We start from the raw sequence: 19542 nt of genomic DNA on the forward strand, positions 1-19542 counted from the left end.
GAATCATATAAAAAAGGCTAAATATTTTAAATATTTGTCATGTATCTGCTATATATTTAGTTACATAGCTATATAAACTAAAATAAATAATTAAATAATCTATCAATAATGGCAGTTCCTTACCTATGAACTTCCATTTGCTATTGCCTTATATTCATAATAAATACTGAATAAATATGCCTATTTATACATTTTTAAGGAATTAAGTATTTTGAGAGTTCTATAGAGCATGAACATTGTAGGAACAAACTCAAGCTTTCTAACTCTGTATTCAAAATGTTCAGGATAAAATCTAAAATTATTCATGTGAAAAAGACTACCAGCAGATGCCAAGCCAAGATGACACAATGATAATAGAATTATCTCGCAAAGACATTAAGGTATGTTTTGATCATGGACAGTTTTGAACAAATTTTAAAACCAAAAAATATCGAGAAACGGAAAGAAGAGCTGATGTTCAATATATTATGTTCTCTTTCCTACTGTCATAGAGACCACCAGTACTCCATATCACATCTACCACATCAGCCCAAGTCCCAGATTAAGGGCCTCTTGGGAGAGAATACACACCAAACCCATTACAGATGTGTGACAGAAATAAACTTTATCATCTTTTTTTAAAGATTTATTTATTTATCTTAAAGAGTTACACAAAGAGAGAAGGAGAGGTAGAGAGAGAGAGAGAGAGGTCTTCCATCTGCTGGTTCAATCCCCAATTGGCTGCAATGGCCAGAGCTGTGCCTATTCGAAGCCAGGAGCCAGGAGCTTCTTCCAGGTCTCCCATGCTGGTGCAGGGGTCCAAGGACTTGGGCCATCTTCTACTGCTTTCCCAGGCCATAGCAGAGAGCCGGATAAGAAGTGGAGCAGCCAGGACTCGAATCAGCACCCACACGGATTGCTGGCACTGCAGGTGGCAGCTTTACCCACTATGCCACAGCGCTGGCCCCAACTTTATTATCTTAAACCACTGAAATACATGTCTTGTTTGTACAACAGCCTAAAGCATAGCCTGACTGACACAACTGAAAACTTTTGATTTTTATGACATCATAACACCTTTCATACATTGCTGTCATTGAAGCAAAAACTTGGACCCAAACTAGTGTTGACACCACGTTCAGTCTCCAGGTAAATCTTGTAACTCTTCCAAATGAATTATCTCATCGCTTAGTGAGACTCTTCTTTTTGTAAGTCTGTAAGACTTTTATTTTTTGGAGATAACATATTTTAGTATACATTATAGTGAAAGGTTTAATGGCCATACTAAACAAAGAATTCAACAAATAAAAAATGAAAAGACCATAAGCCAGCAAGAAAACAGGCAAGAGCCATAAACAATAATCAAATGGAAAGACATATAGGAAATGTTATTAGACTTGAAGGGAGAGATAAACTCCCACCACAATAGGAGCAGAGGAATTCAATAAGCCTCTTCTTAAGAGAAGCACTAATAAGGTGGACAGCACTTTAAAAAAATTAGCATATTCTCCATACCATATTCCAGGTTCTGAAGCCATATACACCTGGTGTAAAACATGACTACTACAACAAGATTTACATTGTGACATTGACAATGGAAAACTTTGTAACTTCTTCAAAAAGTCCCTGGTTCCATTGTTGTCATGGGAGACAATGCAAGAAAAATACAGCTGTTTGGGACATCCTTCACTCAATTTTACATCTCTAAATTGTTTAAGTCAGGAGTATATCATCATCACAACTCTTGATCACCTTTAACTTAATCCATGCACCTTAAATTAAATAACAAAGTTTTATTTTAAACATATTCATGTCATAATATGGAGCAATCATCATTTTTGAAAATACTAGCTGATAGAACAAAAAAGGGAGAGAACGATCCAACATGGGAAGTGAGATACACAGCAGACCCATAGAATGGCAGATGTCCTAAACAGCACTCTGCCTCAGAATCAGCCCTTAAGGCATGCGGATCCGGCTGAAAAGCCCATGAGAGTATTTCAAGCATGGAAAGCCAAGACACTCTGGAAAAAAAAAAAAAAAAAAAAACACCTAAATGAAAGATCTCTGCGAGTGAGATCCCAGTGGAAAGAACGGGCCATCAAAGAAGGAGGTACCTTTCTCTGAAGGGAGGAGAGAACTTCCACTTTGACCATGGCCTTGTCTAAATATGATCAGAGTCGGTGAACTCAGGGGGCTTGCATAGCCTTGGCAGCTCATGACAAGAGCCTAGGGTGATTACTGATGCCATAAACAAGAGTGTCAATTTGTTAAGTCAACAACAGGAGTCACTGTGCACTTACTCCTCATGTAGGATCTCTGTCCTTAGTGTGCTGTACATTGAGATTTAATGCTGTAACTAGTACTCAAACCGTATTTTTCACTTTATGTTTCTGTGTGGGAGCAAACTGTTGAAATCTTTACTTAATGTATGCTAAGCTGATCTTCTGTATATAAAGAGAATTGAAAATGAATCTTGATGTGAATGGAAGGGGGAGGGAGTGGGAAAGGGGAGGGTTTCGGGTGGGAGGGACGTTATGGCGGGGGGGAGCCATTGTAATCCATAAGCTGTACTTTGGAAATTTGTATTCATTAAATAAAAGTTAAAAAGAAAAAGAAAAACAATCAATCGAGTCATCAGTGTGACATACCAATGTTCCAATAACAATTCAGGATCGGCATTGAGGCATAGTAGGTTAAGCCAGCCACTGCCTGCAAGGCTGGCATCCCTTATGTGCTCCAGTTTGAGTCCCAACTGCTCCACTTCCCATCCAGCTCTCTGCCAATACACCTGAGAAGGTAGCGGAAGATGGTCCAAGTGTTTGGGCCTCTACAACCCATGTGGGAGACTGGGACAAAGTTCCTCGCTCCTGGCTTTCACCTGGCCCGGCCACAGCCATTGCAGCCATTTGGGGAGTGAAGCAGCTGAAGGAAAATCTCTCTCCCCCTCACTTTCTATAACTCTGATATTAAAATAAATAAATTAAATCTTTAAAATAACAACAAATAATCTATGTGAGTTACAAAAGTCACATGCTGTTGGGGGCTCTTAAAAGAAGGCATGGCTTGCAAATGGATATGTTCATAGGTCGTGAAACAGTCACCACTGTCCTTAGTCTGCAAATAAAGCATTTATTTCTCATGAAGATACCAGAAAACTTAAATGACTTCTTAAGGACAAAGTGAACTGAGACAAAAAGCATGAAATTAATCTAACAGAATGAAATCACCTACGATTCTAAAAAGGAACCAGTCACCCAGGAATGTGTCTGAGTGCAGAGACAAGTTTCTAACACAAGGTCCGTCTATTTCAACTACACAGACAATACAACACTTGAGTAGTAGAGGAGAGATTGCTGGGTAACAGGAATATGATAAGAATTCAATAGTTTCATCAGACCTTGAAATGGAGTTTAAGCAGCTAAAAAAAAAAAAAAAAGATTTGGGAACAAAACCCAAGAGGAGTGATTCCAACCTCATTCAAAATTCTATATCCCTGGAATTTAGTCTAGCTAGAAGACTAAGGTTCAGATGAGTTCAATGGTTGCCTTCTACTATAATCTAAAGCAAGCCCATGTTTGTTGAGGAAAAGATTAAAGTTCTCTACCTTGGGTGTTCAAAAATCCAATGAATTTAAATGGGCTATTTTTACTCTGATTTTTTGTATTTGGTCAATTTTGTACATGGAATTATCCTCTGAATTTTGTCTAGACTTTGTCATCTGCAATGTTTTGAAAAAGATTTTGTTTTGTTTTGTTTTGTTTTGTTTTGTTTTTAGAAGTATAAGCAGTTTATTAAGTAGAAATGGTTTTGGGTGCATGTAGCAGAAAATTCAGCTTAAATTATATGGATATCTACTTTTTTTATTATAAACACTTTTATTTAGCAAATATAATTTTCCAAAATACAGTTTATGGATTACAATGGCTTTCCCGCCCATAACTTCCCTCCCACCCGCACCCCTCCCATCTCCCGCTCCTTCTCCCATTCCATTCACATCAAGATTCATTTTCAATTATCTTTATATACAGATGATTGATTTAGTATACATTAAGTAAAGATTTTATCAGCTTGCACCACACAGAACATAAAGTGTAAAATACTGTTTGAGTACTAGTTATAGCATTAATTCACATTGGACAACATATTAAGGACAGAAATCCCACATGAGGAGTGAGTACACAGAGACTCCTGTTGTTGACTTAACAATTTGACACTCTTGTTTATGGTGTCAGAAATCTCCCTAGGCCCTAGTTATGAGTTTCCAAGAATATGGAAGCCTCTTGAGCACGCTGATTTCAATCTTATTTAGACAAGGTCATAGTCAAAGTGGAAGTTCACTCCTCCCTTCAAAGAAAGGTACCTCCTCCTTTAATGGCCTATTCTTTCTACTGGGATCTCACTTGCAGAGATCTTTCATTTAGGTCCATTTTTTTTTCCAGAATGTCTTGGCTTTCCATGCCTAAAATACTCTCATGGGCTCTTCAGCCAGATCCAAATGCCTTAAGGGCTGATTCTGAGGCCAGAGTGCTGTTTAGGACATCTGCCATTCTATGAGTCTGCTGTGTATCCCACTTCCCATGCTGGATTGTTCTCTCCCTTTTTGATTCTATCAGTTAGTATTTGCAGACACTAGTCTTGTTTGTGTGATCCCTTTGACTCTTAGACCTATCAGTGTGATCAATTTTGAACTGAAATTGATCACTTAGACTAGTGAGATGTCATTGGTACATGCAATTTTGAAGGGATTGTATTGGAATCCCCTGGCACATTTCTAACTCCACCATTTGAGGCAAGTCCAATTGAGCATGTCCCAAATGGTACCTCTCCTCCCTCTCTTATTCCCACTCTTAGGTTTAACAAGGATCACTTTTCAGTTAAATTTCAACACCTAAGAATAGATGTGTGTTAATTACAGAGTTCAACCAATAGTATTAAGTAGAATAAAAAAATACTAAAAGGGGTAAAGTAGTAAATTGTACATTAACAGTCAGGACAAGGTCTGATCAAGTCACTGTTTCTCATAGGTCCCTTTCACTTCAACAGGTTTCCTTCTTTGTGTTTGGTTAGTTTTCACTGATGAGGGAGAACATATGATATTGGTCCCTTTGGGACTGCCTTAATTCACTCAGCATGATGTTTTCCAGATTCCTCCATTTTGTTGCAAATGACCTGATTTCATTGTTTTTGACTGCTGTATAGTATTCTATAGAGTACATGTCCCATAATTATATTTGTTTTGTTTTTTTGAGTCTTTGAGCAAGTTCAGTTTACTTTTCAGAATGGTCTCCAATTCACCTTTTGCTCAGTTAATAATGCCTTCATGAATTTCATATTTTTCTTTTCAGATTTTAGTTGTATTTTCAAATAATGGTTAATGTATTAATTTTTCTGTACCCTAAAGTGTTTTTAGTATTTATATGATATTTGAATTTTTCTTATTTTATATTTCATGCAAAATTCATTTCCATTCATGAATGCCAATTTTAACTATTTAACAATGTTTTCACCATTTATAGTATGCATCATTTATATTTAAGGAGCATTCCTTATTTAAAAATTACCAATGGTGCCAGCGTAGTGGAGTAGCAGGTTAAGCTGCCACCTGCAACTCCAGTGTCCCATATGGACACCGGTTCATATCCCAGCTCCTCTACTTCCAATCCAGCTCTCTGCTGATAATCAGAGTTACCATTATATATTTGATATTATTTACCCTAATATACTGCCAGTGCTGTTTCCAAAATTTGAAAAATACTTCTTTATCACTATGAACAGAGGATCATAATCAGAGGATACAAAATGAGTGATTTAAATTATAACCATTTGCTGTTTCTACCAATCCATTTTAAAAAAATCTACTCCTTAATCTTCCAGCGATCTTCTTCTCACTGCCATTGTCCTGTAATCAAAAAGGTCCACACAGGGTTCGTTGATAAAAATTGCAGAAGGAAAGGTCTCACTAAATTGCAGCAGCAAACCACAATGCTGAGATTTTAAAGAAATTATACAGGTTTGTGTCAGACAACTTTAGATTCCAAAATCTGTTTTGCTACATACTAGCTACCTGGCTACAGATAATTAAGTTCCCTCATCTGCAAAATGGAAAAAAAATCTTTTTTAGCATTTAGTAGATAGCATATATGAAAATACTGATACATAGCATCCTTTAAATGGTGATCTATTTTGCTTCTCTAACTCTCTTTCAATACACAGCTATTAAGCACTACAAACTCAAACATGGTGGAAATTCGGGGAGATAAGGAGGACAAAGACCTGAATAAGACATAGACTAAAGAAGTGTGTAGATCAGATAGGAAAGTTAAAACGTGCATACCAACAGATAACCATTTAGTCCAATGACATGCAATAAAAAGTTTTCCCTGCTGAATTGACTGAGTTGGCCAACTCTGTAGTGGAAGTGTTTTATTTCCATTTTGACCAGCTCTGCCTTCCCAGATGAAAGGCAGGCCAAGAGTCAGCTTGGGACAGGCAGGGATGTCTTGTGCTCAGGAAGAGGTGACCTTCTCCAGGTAGAGAAGCAGAACCTCAAACCCCTAGGAACATGTGCACAGTAAAAACATACTCTAAAGAAAAGGGTTTCTACCAGAAGACAGGCCCCAAACAGCAAGTGTTAGGGGTTCTGAAACAACTCCTAGAGTAAGAGTCTCTCAAGAAAACAAAAAAAAAGAAGATTAATGGGGGCCAGTCTTATTGCATAGTGGGTAAGCTGCTGCCTGCAATGCCAGTAGCCCATATGTCCAAGGACTATAAACAATCATCAAATCTGAAAATGTCAATTTCACTCCTATACATTACATTTTTGGTACTCTATCAGTTATATGGTATTTGTGTTTGTGGGACTGGCTTATTTCACTAAGTATAATGGTTCCCAGTTGCATCCATTTTGTTTCAAAAATGTTACACACACACATAAATAATTTCTTTATCCAGTTATCAGTTGATGGGCATGTGAGTTGATTCTATATCTTATCATGCACATGATACTTCTATGCCTGACTTTGTATTTAACATAATGTTCTCAAATTTAATTCATGTTGCTGCAAATGACCGAATTTAGTTCTTTTTAATTGATTAGTAATATTACAATGTGTTCATATACCACTTTTTAAAATTCTATTCATCTATTTATGAACACCATAAGATTGATTCTGTATCTTGGCTATTACTTGGGTATAGAAGTCTCTTTGTCATATTGGTTTCATTTATATATGTGTTTCACTTATATATCCATCCAGTAGTGGGATTGCTACTGAGATCCCAAGCTTTCTAAAGTTCATTGCATGGTAAAAGCACCTACTGTTGAATCATGGATTTATTGGTCTTTTTTTAAAATATTTACATACTTATTTGAAAGAGTTGCAAAGAGAGAAGGACAGACAGACATTTTCCATTCACTGGTTCCACTCCCCAGATGGCTGCAACAGCTGAGGCTGGACCAGACCAAAGCCAAGAGACAGAAGCTTCTGGATCTCCCACGTGGGTGGCAAGGGCCTAAGTACTTGGACTATGTTTTCTCAGGCCATTAGCAGAGAGCTAGATTGGAAGTGAAGCAGCCAGGATATGAACCAAAAATGTAATGTATAGAAATGAAATTGACATTTTCAGATGTGATGATTGCTTATAGTCCTTGTCTCTACTGTTTAGGAACAGTGTTTTTATTCTTCTTACTATTTGTTGAAGTCTTTACTTGGTGTAGGATTAATCTTATGAGTATAAAGTAAACTGAAGTAGACCATTGTAAAAAGTAAGAGAAGGAATAGATAAGAAGGAGGAGGAAGCAAGCATGGCAGCTTGAGGTGGGGAGGAAGTTAGAGTGGGAAGTATCACTATGTTCCTAAATCTGCTTGTATGAAATGCATTGTTTGTTTACCTTAAATAAAAAATAAGAAGTACCATGTGTTTTCACTTAAATGCATAAGATAAAAAGTCAAGTTTTGACAAGTAGAATAGTGGTTACCAAAGCTCAGAAATGATGAGGGGAGTGGGTGGAATGGAGAAAAGATGGTTAGATAGAGGAAAATCTTGTAATGTTCTAAATCATTGTAGTGATAATAACAGATTGTACATTTTAAAATAGCTAGTAGAGAGGATTTTGAATGTTCCCAAAACAAAGAGATGATGAATGTTTAAGATGATAGATACATCAAATATCTTAAACTGATTATTACATGTTGTATATATGTATTGAAAATCAGATTGTAATACATAAACATGTATGATTACTATATTGATTAGAATTTTTTTATAGGTAGACCCAGGCCTACAGAGGTCGTTCCAGGTTACTTTTTACACCTTTGTCCCCGACACTCTCCTCTTTCTTTCTTTCTGTTTTTCTTTCTTTTTTTTTTTTTTTTTTTTTTGACAGGCAGAGTTAGTGAGAGAGACAAAGAGAAAAGTCTTCCTGTTTTCCATTGATTCACCCCCAAATGGCCGCTACAGCCAGCATGCTGCACCGATCTGAAGCCAGGAGCCAGGTGCCTCCTCCTGGTCTCCCATGCGGGTGCAGGGCCCAAGCAATTGGGCCATCCTCCACTGCCTTCCTAGGCCACAGCAGAAAGCTGGACTGGAAAAGGAGCAACCGGGACAGAAACCAGTGCCCCAACCAGGACTAGAACCTGGGGTGCCGGTACCGCAGGCGGAGGATTAGCCTAGTGAGCCATGGCACCGGCCTATTGATTACAATTTTTTAAAGATTTTTTTTTATTTTATTTTATTTATTTTTTTTTGACAGGCAGAGTGGACAGTGAGAGAGAGAGGAGAGAGAAAGGTCTTCCTTTGCCGTTGGTTCACCCTCCAATGGCCGCCGCGGCCAGCGCTGCGGCCGGTGCACCACGCTGATCTGATGGCAGGAGCCAGGTGCTTCTCCTGGTCTCCCATGGAGTGCAGGGCCCAAGCACTTGGACCATCCTCCACTGCACTCCCTGGTCACAGCAGAGAGCTGGCCTAGAAGAGGGGCAACTGGGACAGAATCTGGCACCCCAACCGGGACTAGAACCCAGTGTGCCGGCGCCGCAAGGCAGAGTATTAGCCTAGTGAGCCACGGCACCGGCCAAAGATTTTTTCTTTAAATGTCTACAGCAAAGAAATTCTCCAACTTACCTCCAAACTAATGACTCTGAGAATCCTGGTTGTACTATGACTATTTAGTTTGTCCAATTCTGTGAGACAATTTACTCACTGGTATAAATCAGAGGCCCAACAAAACACTACAATACACTTCTTTCCACTCCAACATTGAATGTTGTTGGAGGATGCATTGGGCAATGTATTAATCAGAAGAACCCACGTTTCAAATCTTCTATAAGACTTGGTATTTGCAACTAGTGAGAAATCTCTTTTATCCAAATTAATTCCTGTTCCCACCTCAATATAGTTGGGTTTGCTTGTTTTTAAACACAGTACCAGATATCTCAAAGTCAAGTTAGCTTTCTATGTATGTCTGCGTTTTCTCCAAGTACCAGATAGAGATGGTGGGGGAAGTTTGCTAAATTTAGACAAGAACCTTATAGATATTACATAAATATTATATACAATGAGTGACAATTGTCTTTCTAAAATTAAAAATAATGTATATTTTCCTTCCTTTGTAGATTAGATGCAAAATTCATTGACTGATAGAGAAAGGCAAAAATGACTTTCAGGCTCCACATATAAACAAGGCACAGTATAAGATGAGCAAAGCAAACAACATCAATTCGTGCAGATACAGTTTCTTCTCTTCTTGTGCTTGTCTTACATATTAGTCAGCTTCTTGTCTCTATAATAGAGATCCAAGTGTTGTTTATGAAAGAAGAAAGTTTATCTTAGCTCACAGTTCTGAAGGATCACAGTCCAAACTTAGGTAGAGTAGCCCCAGTGGTCTGGTACCTGATGAGGTCAGTAGAGAACGGAATGAGGACAGTGGAAGAATCACATGGTGAGCCAGAGCAAGAGAGAGAGAGAAGAGAGAGAGAGAGAGAGAGAGAGAGAGAGTTTGGCACAACTTGGCTTTTATAATCAACCCTCATTCAACAACTACCTTCTTGCGACATGCCCCAATGATCTGAAGACTTCCCACCAACTCCTCCTCCTGCATGCCATAATTGGATCCAGTTAATTAATCTTCTAACTTTAAAGAACAAACTTTCAACACATGGGCCTTTGGAAGATATCCAAACTAATACCCAAACTGTAGCACCCTGCACCATTATAAGAAATACTGTAATGTCTTTCAAGTGCTAGGCTCTTTCATTTACATTAGTTAATCTATTTCACTTTTATATGAATGTGGGAAATTGAGTCCTTAGAAAATAAATAATTTCATTTTAAACCATGTAGCTTATACGTAGCCTAGCTTGTGCTGAGACTCTGAGTGGTCCAACTCCAAAATTTCTACTTTTTATCATTTTTCCAGCCCTTTCTTCCAATTTTCCCATTTCATACTGGTCGATTCTACCTACCACCTTGCCTAGTTCTGCCATTAATAAAGTATTATTCTTTTATTATATACAGGTTTGCCATATACCTAGATTAACTGAGAAGATAAATGGATATACTATATAACTAGAATATTTAAAGCCACAAAAATTCAATTTTTATTTTTTTGTTTTGTTTTTTATTTTTTTTTATTTATTACAATGGCTTCCCCCCATAACTTCCCTCCCACCTGCAACCCTCCCCTTTCCCTCTCCCTCCCCCCTTCCATTCACATCAAGATTCATTTTCAATTCTCTTTATATACAGAAGATCAGTTTAGCATATATTAAGTAAAGATTTCAACAGTTTGCACCCACATAGAAACACAAAGTGAAAAATACTGTTTGAGTACTCGTTATAGCCTTAAATCACAATGTACAGCACATTAAGGACAGAGATCCTACATGAGGAGTAAGTGCACAGTGACACCTGTTGTTGACTTAACAAATTGAGATTTCTGTCCTATAATTCACTCTTTTTTTGTTTTTGTTTTTTTTTTAACTTTTATTTAATTAATACAAATTTCCAAAGTACGATTTATGGATTACAATGGCTTCCCCCCCCATACCGTCCCTCCCACCCACAACCCTCCCCTTTCCCACTCCCTCTCCCCTTCCATTCACATCAAGATTCATTTTCGATTATCTTAATATACAGAAGATCAGCTTAGTATACATTAAGTAAAGATTTCAAAAGTTTGCTCCCACACAGAAACATAAAGTGAAAAATAATAGATGATTTTTTTTAAATGATGATGAAATCAGATCAGACCTATTATCATGTTTAATCCCAGTGAGAGTCAAGTTGGGAGTTGATAATTTCTTTTTTTTTTTTTTTACAGAGGATCAGTTTAGTATGCATTAAGTAAAGATTTCAACAGTTTGCACCCCCATAGAAACACAAAGTGAAATATACTGTTTGAGTACTCGTTATAGCATTAAATCTCAATGCACAGCACATTAAGGACAGAGATCCTACATGAAGAGTAAGTGCACAGTGACTCCTGTTGTTGACTTTACCAATTGACACTCCTGTCTATGGCATCAGTAATCTCCCTATGCTCCAGCCATGAGTTTCCAAGGCTATGGAAGCCCTCTGAGTTCTCCGATTCTTATCTTGTTTAGACACGGTCATAGTCAAAGTGGAGGTTCTCTCCTCCCTTCAGAGGAAGGTACCTCCTTCTTTGAAGACCTGTTCTTTCCACTGGGATCTCACTCACAGAGATCTTTTGCCAGAGTGTCTTGGCTTTCCATGCCTGAAATACTCTCATGGGCTTTTCAGCCAGATCGGAATGCCTTTAGGGCTGATTCTGAGGCCAGAGTGCTATTTAGGACATCTGCCATTCTATGAGTCTGCTGAGTATCTCACTTCCCATGTTGGATCACTCTCCCCTTTATTTATTCTATCGGTTAGTGTTAGCAGGTACTAGACTTGTTTATGTGCTCCCTTTGACTCTTAGTCCTTTCATTATGATCAATTGTGAACTAGAATTGATCACTTGGAATAGTGAGATGGCATTGGTACATGCCACCTTGATGGGATTGAATTGGAATCCCCTGGTATGTTTCTAACTCTACCATTTGGGGCAAATCAGCTTGAGCATGTCCCAAATTATACATCTCTAGAGACCTGTTTAGACCATATATTCTGAGTTATTTAAGCACAAATGTTCCTTGATTTATAATAGGTTTACATCTCAATTAATTCATCATAAATTGAAAATATGATAAGTTGAAAATGCATTTAACACATCTACTGTATGTAAAAACACAGGTTACACAAGTACACTGTGGAATATTAGTTGTTTCCATCAGGATCATGTGGTTGACTGGGAGTTGTGTGTGGCTCATTATCTATTGCTGCACATCTCTATCACAGGAAGAGATTAAAGCATAAGAGATTGAAGTATAAATTTGAAGTCTTGTTTCTACTCAATACACATAGCTTTAATATCATTGTAAAGTCAAAGGACAAGCTTCATAAGTTAGGGACAATCTACAGTTATTTTTTCATGTAAAGATGATCCATTTTCAAGCTGATGAAGGATACGAATGGGACAGGTGATTAGGTCAACATCTTCTAGGGAGTATGGTCAAATGTTTCAAAATCTGTGGTACTGAGCCAAGGTACTGGAATAAAGAGTGGGTTGTGAGCATGCTTAGGAGAGAAACTTCAAAAGCTTCTGTTCCAAACTTAGCTATTTAAAACAACATGAATTTATTATACTGCAGTTTACATGGTTTCTTAGTGTAAGCCTAACTGGGTTCTCTGCTTGAGAATTTCACACAGGGCTGCAATTAAGGTGTCAGTTAGAGCTGCGGTCTCATCTGAAGTCTTGACTGGGGAAGATGATTCCAACGTTACTCAAACAGCTGTCAGCAGGAGTTATTTTCTGAGTGCTCTTGCACTTAGGGCTCAGTTGCTCAGGAGGGTCCTCGCCATATAAACTTCTCCAGAGAGCATCTCAAAATAGGGCAGTTGGTTCCTTCAAAGGGAGGAAGTGAGAGGGCAAGAGAGAGTCCAGTGAAAGAGAAAGAGTGCTAGCAGATGGAAGTCATCATCTCTTATAACATCATCACTAAAATGACATCTCATCACTTTTCCCCATTCCGTATTTCACAAGCAAGTCACAATATTGAGAGTGCACTCAGGGGGGGAGATTACACACATATGTGAGTCCCAAGAGGATGGATTCACTGGGATCCATGCCACAAACTACCTACTACACCCCCCAGGAGATTTTAATTCACTCTCTCCCCTCTTCCTTCATCTTTGGTTCTTTTCTTTCTAAATGACAGACTGATTCATTGCCTGCTTAAACCCTTACTGAAAACACTTGAGAAAAAACTTTAATCAGCCAGTTTAGAATTGGTTTGTGGCGAAGGCAAAAGATGTGAGGATTTTGCTCTTGTTCGTTGTTTTGAGAATACAAAGAGCTAACAAGAAGTAAGGAGATTTGAATTCCTAGTGCAAATGTAGCGTTATTTCTTTCATCTACACCATTTCGTTTCTCTACAGACAGAGGTTTTAATAGTTGGACATGCGTTAAATACTTCTGAATCTGCCCAGTCATTAACAAAAATTAATGGTCATTCTGTTCAGTTAATCTTTCAACAGAGACTATAAAAAGCTATTCGCTATCCTGTTCAGTTAGATAGCGTGTACAAATCACCTAAACAATAAGATTAATACTTTAGTTACTCTTTTTAAAAGAGCCCACAAATTATTTCTGTACTTCGGTTTCCATAGTTACAAATCTTTTTGAGCTGCTCGGGATAAGCTGATGCACAAGGGAGATCCTGCACTGATTTATACGTTCTGAACAATTCCAGAGTCTGCTTGTTTATGGGAACCTGAAAGGAAAAAAAAAGTATTCAAGGGTAGCATTGTTCTGGCTGCTACTGTCATTCTCAAACCACCTTTAAAATCTGAGTGAAATCTCCTTAAAAATCTAAATGGCAATGCTGGCAATCCAGATATTAGCACAGGAAAAATACTTTTAGTAAATTCCAGAATCGTTTTAAAGATCTGTTTGAGGAGGAGGTGCAATTCCCCGACCCCATACACAGCTCATACAAATATTCCTTATGGGGACACCACAAATTCTTTCTTTATGAAGGAGAAATTCTATAAGGCAATTCATTTCTAAATTTTGTATATGTTTGGGTTTGCTCCTGAGCCCCCTTGCTGAACGCAAAATAAGATAAGTTCCTGTCTTGATCTCCCTGGCCAGCAGGAGTAGCAGAAGACACCTGATTCAAGCTCACTGAGGCTACTGAGGAGGCCATGGACGGGACATTGGACTCTGCCAGGGCAATGTTGCCAAGGAGTCAGAAAGTTCACAAAGCTTCACTGAACTTCTAGAGTGTTTTGTCCAGTTCAGCACCCATTTCTTGGGGTTCATTGGGTCTTTGGAGGCTTTCCTCAAGGTAACACTATGATTCTTCATGTTCTGCATTTCCTTCAGTGGACTCCAACACCACTTGAAATTCCAGTGGTGACTCCTACCTTATAGGGCTCTGAATAGCACTTGGCTCCTTTCCCAGCACACCCACTAAGTGCCTGACACAGGAGTTTCTTTTGGCTTCCCAGTGCCATGCCCTTCTCTGACTCATTCTTCCACTAGTTATTCTCTTTCTGGAATATCTTTCCCCAACCCTTCAGTATTTCTTCTTTCATGTCCCAGTTCAAGTGATACACACTTACAGAAAAATTCTCTGACCAGTAGAAAACTCCATTTCCTAGTATAAAAACTCATTCATTTTGTTCATAGCCCTGAATCTATTTTTTATTCATTTGCTTACTAATTCCCTAGCATGACATAACCTTTTTCAGGACAGAGCCACACCTACTTTGCTGATTATTATATACAGTCAGTGTTTGGCACAGCACCTGAAATATAGGACTTAATGACTACAAATTAATTGAGATCAGTCTAACAGTCGAAGTAACTCTAACTTATGCTTTTAAAAACAAGATAATCTGAGTGTGTGTATGTTTTACATGACAATTTCCAAGAAAATATTGAGGCTGAACCTAATAGGCATATATTTAGAGAACTATGAAAAGTTTTAAAATGTGTTAAAAGAAAAATGTTTACACAGTCTTATCCTACTTATTTGTTACACTTTTAATGAAAACAGCTCCCATTTAAGAGAAGAGTAGGAATAAAGATTAGGCTTGCTTTTGTTTAGGTTGTATGTGTATGAATCTTTGTAAATTACAGTCCATGTCTTAAGGGAGTATTGTTACTGCTAAAAGAGTCCAAAGAGAAGAGATCATTCTAGCATCCAGATAATTCTGCTGGCATTCCAGGTATTCTTAAGAAAAAATACACCGAAAAGCCAAGGAAGGAGTTGCTGTTCATACAAGAGTTAAATGTCGTTCCCCCTCTTCGTGGAGGAACGACACTAGACCCTGCCTAGGTTTCCTATCCGAGTCACGGCACCATTATGTCGCTCCCCCTCTTCGTGGAGGAGCGACACTAGACCCTGCGCTGTTCTTTTGTCTGCTCAGCCCTCCCCGGGTTTGCTGCTGGTTCTTCCCGGGTTGGCTACAGTCCCTTCCACCTCCGTGGAAGGGCGGTTCCCCCTGCCACTTTCCCCACTTCCGCGGGGGAGCAGCACACCGCCGGCCGGCTCTCTCAGGGGTTGCTCAGGTGTTCCTTCAGATAGATGTTCCTGGTGCATGTTGTCTCTCTCCTCCTTTATAGTCCTCTTCCGCCAATCCCAACTCTGCTACCCACACGCCGAGTATGCTGCTCTCCTGCAATCAGGAGCAGGTCCTGCTGTTTATTGGTTGAACTGGAGGCAGCTGTGTAGAAGCTGTTTCCTCCTCTCCCAGCGCCATATTGTGGGAGAGCAGATGCATAGAATAAGTCTTAATTCCAGTAACTTAGTCTAGTCCGAGTTGCTCCCCACAGTTAAATTCATTTACATTCATGAAATCTATGAATATTATTACATTTGACACATATTAATGAAGTAGAAAGTATTTTGTGTGCTGCCAATACTTTATCATTTATTTCCCCTTTTATCTAGCTCCTTTGAGTGCAAAAGAAGATGATTTACTGGGGACAGGTGAATCAAAGTAAAGAAGTTTTGTGTTCAATGTCTGGCTTAATCACTGTCTAGCCATATGACCTTGTGCCTCCTTCTTTGCAATGGTTAAGGACAAAGCTTACACATTTAATGCTACTTACTGTGATCACCTCAGCTCTGGTAGACAAATTTCAGTAACTGACTCACCATCTTGATGCTTTGTCTGGTATTGGAATCCTAGATCCAAGATCTAAATCTAAGATCTCTATCTTGTCTCTGATATTCCAAAGGACTAGAATCTATCTCTATCTTGTTGTCTCTGATATTCCAAAGGACTAGAATCTATCTCCTAAATCTTGATATTATGGTTGGTTTGTCATTTCTGCCAAATTTTTCCACTGGCAGCTGGCTTGCTGGACTCTACCTATTACCTGCCGCCAAGTCCTGTGAATTCTTGTTACATCCACCTGAAAGTAGACCTCCCAGATGGTGCCTGCTGGTGTCCTGCCAGAAGATGATTCTCTCTTCCTGTCACCTACTCACTACCAGCCCACACTGCCTGCTGCATCCTGCCATGTTCCATTTCTAATCCACCCCATACTTGACCTATCTGGATAATCAGCGTACCCTTCTCTCCCTGTCCTTTATACTATCTATCACACTCTTCACTTAAGATGATTTCTCTCCCACCTTATGCCAAGTAATGACAATAATTGCCTCACTGATATCTCTGACATCCCAGATCACTCAGCCCTTTTGTTCACCTGATGAATCACCCTGTTAGTCTTTAAAGGAGACTTTGGGAACATGGCCATATTAGAAAAGCTTTAGCTAAAATAGCTAATATTGAATTGCTTGGCCGGCGCCGCGGCTCACTAGGCTAATCCTCTGCCTAGCGGCGCCGGCACACCAGGTTCTAGTCCCGGTTGGGGCACCGGATTCTGTCCAGGTTGCCCCTCTTCCAGGCCAGTTCTCTGCTGTGGCCAGGGAGTGCAGTGGAGGATGGCCCAGGTGCTTGGGCCCTGCACCCCATGGGAGACCAGGAAAAGCACCTGGCTCCTGGCTCCTGCCATCGGATCAGCGCGGTGCGCCGGCCGCAGCGCGCCAGCCGCGGCGGCCATTGGAGGGTGAACCAACAGCAAAGGAAGACCTTTCTCTCTGTCTCTCTCTCTCACTGTCCACTCTGCCTGTCAAAAAAAAAAAAAAAAAAAGATTGAATTGCTTATCCAGGTGTTCAAAATCCTCTCAATCTGACACTCATCTGCCTTCCCCTCTACCTACATGAGCCCTCTGCCCCTGCTAGAAAAGCCTTGGTAATGACTTTCTAAAATTGCTTTACATATCCCCTTTTTCTTGCTCTTGAGTATTACAGTCTGGTAAATTATAGTATCCCCTCAATCCTCCCTAGTTACTGGAGTCCTATTCAATTATTACATGCTTCTTTAACTTGAAGTCTTGTTCTACCTACCTGAAAGACATCCCAGAGAGTGAAGGGAAGGATCATCTCTTGGCAACTCACCAAGAACTAATGCAACCATTTTTCTGTCACTTATTTGCTACCTTCCCACATTGCCTCCTGCAAACAGTCATACCCCCATTTCTATTGAAAAGATACTTTTGAGTAACCAGCACTTGTCAGACACAACATCAACGAGTGGGTATTCAAAGAGATACAGAACTCTCTCTTCTGAAAGTGTTTATTGCCTGAGTAATAGAGAGACAACAGAAAGAAGGAGTTTACAAATCCTACCCAGTACCAAGAGGAGAATAAACAGGCAGAGATTAAAGAAGGAGTAGATTCTCCATCTAAATCTATATTTAGAAGCTCCTGGCTCCTGGCTTCAGATTGGTTCAGTTCTAGCTATTGTGGCCATTTAGGGAGTGTACCAGCTGATGGAAGACCTCTCTCTCTGTCTGTTCCTCTCTCTGTAACTCTAATTCTCATCGCTTCTCAGCCTTTTGGCTAAGATCAAGTGTAATAACTCTAATTCTCAAATAAATAAACAAATATTTTAAAAAAACAGGTCATCATATCATAAATAGACACTAGCATGGTCAGTTACAAATAATAGAAACATTTTAAAATTTCTCCAACGTGACCCTTGTTATTAATATTCTTGATTCTTCCTCTACTATCAGGTGTGTAGAAATCACAAAATTTAAATTCTTCGTCTGTATCACTAGAAGCAGATTCTTTCTCTCTACTCCCCCTTTCTAACTATAATATTTTTAAAATTATTTCATCATTTCTTACCTCCTCTCTTTCATGCTGGAAGCACCTACCTTTACAAAATGTAGCATTTAATCCATTCCACAAATACTTCTTTTTGGTAGATACTGGATATGCCACCACACCTCCCTTTAGAACCTACACACTCATTACCACACTTTCAAGAAATATTGGTAGCTAATGATCATTGCAACTTGTCCAAAAATTAAACCCTGTGAAAGGGAACTGGCTTTCCCAACATTTATTCCCCTTCCAGGACAAGACCACACCAAATAATTGGTACATAAATAGGTAAAATGCTGATTCTCATTCTCTGCATTCAGGGTAACATTGCTTGTCCATTACAGCTCCAAAGCAACCTGTAGAATAAGTCAAGAAGCTGTTTGCAGCTGTATACTGTTCAACTTCTCTTTGGCTCACTGGTATTGATCCCAAATAGCAACTCCCTACTAAACTTTCTGCATATAATTCTCAGAATCTCAGAGGCTACTTCTTAAAGAATCCAACCTATTTGATTACTCAATGACAACCATGACTCCAGGAAGGGTAGTTATGAAGTGAGGTTAATGTTTTGGAACTGTTGCGTACATTCCATATGACAAGAGCAAAGTTGTGGCTGAAGAAGATGCACAGGACAAGAAATACTCTGGGTCATGGAAGCTCAGTAGTCTAGTTCTGGAGGCAGGGCAGCCTTCCATGGGGAGAGGATTGCTGGTTCCCCATCTGACCCAATCCTCAAGGATTTAGTAAAAAATAAATAAATAAATAAATAAAGTGGTCTTGTTTTACTTAGTCCAGTAATTTATAGATCCAGAAAGTTGTGACATTTCTTCTTCTTTGGGAACTTAAAAAATAAAATTAATTTCCTGGTACCAAAGTGGTGACCACCACAGTTCTTTCTAGAAATAAAGGAACAGACTAGATGATGTTTCAAAGTTCTTTCCAGGCAAAAACTCATGTCCGTATTTAAACTGATGTACAAATTGAAATAGAAGCTATTTTAGTCCTGACGGCAAATGCATTAAGCTTCTCAATACATTTGCTTTGGGTATTTCCTGGTAAGAGGACTATTTATTGCAGACATGCATTGTCTCCCAATATCTTAAACCTACAACTTGGAACTATTTTCAATACAATTTTATGGTTAATAAGACTGGTAAATGCTGATAATCGATTATAAACCTGTGTTGAAGCCACAGATCTGTTACTTAAGAAGGGTTGCTGAGCAGTAGCTGTCAGCAATTTTATTAAAAGAGATTATAATGATTTTCTCCTGGCAAACAACAAGCCTACTGTATCATCCCAGAATACTTT

General features: G+C 39.0%; 1 pseudogene; it reads left to right on the plus strand.

The window, feature by feature from the left end:
* The first annotated feature begins 17941 nt into the window (after positions 1 to 17941).
* Positions 17942 to 18032, plus strand: LOC127492514 (U2 spliceosomal RNA; annotated as a pseudogene).
* Positions 18033 to 19542: the final 1510 nt, after the last annotated feature.

The sequence above is a fragment of the Oryctolagus cuniculus genome, chromosome 10, assembly GCF_051225735.1.
Source record: "Oryctolagus cuniculus isolate XC-2025 breed Fujian yellow rabbit chromosome 10, ASM5122573v1, whole genome shotgun sequence".
Classification (NCBI taxonomy): Eukaryota; Metazoa; Chordata; class Mammalia; order Lagomorpha; family Leporidae; genus Oryctolagus; species Oryctolagus cuniculus.